Raw genomic sequence first — 2,046 nt, 5'->3', positions numbered from 1 at the left:
GGGCCAAAATCACGCGCTTTAACGACAAAATCGGTGAAAGTTTGGTTATATTTTCGCTAGATTTTCTTAGAATTTGTTGAAATCTCATCAGGTTTGGCTGAGATCTCGCTAGATCTAGTGAGATCTCACCAAATCTAATGAAGATTCCATGGATCTAGCTGAGAACTCGCCGGAAATGGTTAAGATCTCGTCAGATCTAAAAAACTTCGCTGGGTAATGCTGAGTTCTCGAGTCGGTTGGGTATCTTCGGGTTTTGGAGAGAAAACCCGCCAACTGACCAGCCGTTTTCAGGTTCTAGAAGTTGAGATCTGCCGTCGACCATCATTGGTGTCGAGTTAGTCGATCATCGGGCCGAATCAAATGGGTTTGGGTGGGTGGGTCGGGTCACGGTTTTGTTGGACACCCCTAAATATCACTCTCATATCTTTGGAACCGGTAGATCTGAAGTTGCTGCATGAAGATCAACAACAGTTGATAATCTAGACCTTCAAAGGTGGTCTTGTTGTCACAAACAGGAGAGTTTGTGTTGTTAAACCTTTGAATGGGATCTTAAAGTCACAAGCGTGGGTGCTTGTGTTGCAAAGGCCAAGGAAAGAAGTAGTCCGTGGACTCGGAGCTATCATGGGGTCATGTTAGTAAGTTCTATGTGTAGTAGTAATAGGATGTTAATGGTTTAAGTCCTTTTGTAAAACTTCAATTTTTTCTAGTGAATTTGCTTTTTGCCTTGAGGATAGTAACAAATTGAAATGGCTTAGTGGTTTGCATTTTATTAGCTTAGTGGTTCGCATTTTGAAGGGGTTGAAATTTCGAAAGTATGCAACAAGGTAGCTAATGTGAGTTGCATAACTTGTAGTGGAAACGATATTCTAGGCACACTCTTCTATCACAACCAAATGGTAAGTATTTGAAATGTTGGCCCCTTAACATCAACATCCTTGTGGGTTTTAAGAAATCTTTCAGGTCGAAATTCATTTGGAGCTGACCACACATGTGGATCTCAATGGAGATTTGGAAGATTAACAAGTGAGTGCCTGTTGGGACATGATAGGCATCCAAAGTACAGTCTTCAGTGGACTGGTGCGGCATTGAGAGTGATATAAACACATTGTTTCTTTGATAATAGCTTGGAGATTGACCAAATTTTCATGTCCAATTCCTATACTTGCTTTTCTCTACCAACCTAGAGGTCTAATTCTTGTTGGACTTTCCCTAAGACTTCAAAGTTGTTGAGAAGTAAAGAGAGAACCAAAGTTAATGTTACTGTTATTGTGTCTATACCAACTAAGATAAGGACCTACAAAAAGTACAAAAATAAGAAAAAATGCATTTGGCCTAGCTTAATTATTTGGTTAAAGAGGAGACAAAAAGCGTAGGTAAGCAAATAAGTTAGTTTTAAACGAATAAACTAGGTTTTTTATTTATTTATTTATTTTTTTAGAATCTAATTGTTACATTACAAGTGGAAGAGGGAATTTAATTCTTAATTACCCTCATAAAGATGTAATAAAAACTGTCTTTAGAAAAATACATCAGTTTTAAACAAAAGGATCAATTTTAAAGTATATAAGTTAGTTTTTTTATTTTTTATTTTTTATTTTTTATTTTAATTTTAATTTTAAATAATTGTTACATTAAGTGGAAGAGGAGATTGGAATCTTAACTCTCCTCTTCAAACATAACTACTGAACTATAAGACCCTTAGCTGAAATAAATTAGTTTAAACGAGATTTAGGTTAACGGATGCCCTTAAAAATATTTGATACCATTTTGTACCATTTTTTTTAGAAATATAAAATATGGTAAAAAAAGCAATTACTTTTTTTTCTTTTTTCATAAAAAGAGGGCATCTATTAACAAAATCTTTTAAATACAACTCAAAGGACAAATAGAATTTTTTATTTGATTATTCGATAAATTATCAAAGACCACTTTTACAAGTTATTTTCTAATTTTCCAATGGCTGGATCTCGGGCTTAATGGAAAATTAAATGGCCCATTATTATACCATAACACAGATATTGATTTATCAAATGATACCAACTCAAA

Source organism: Quercus robur, chromosome 2, assembly GCF_932294415.1.
Source record: "Quercus robur chromosome 2, dhQueRobu3.1, whole genome shotgun sequence".
NCBI lineage: Eukaryota > Viridiplantae > Streptophyta > Magnoliopsida > Fagales > Fagaceae > Quercus > Quercus robur.
This window is presented reverse-complemented; position numbering follows the sequence as displayed.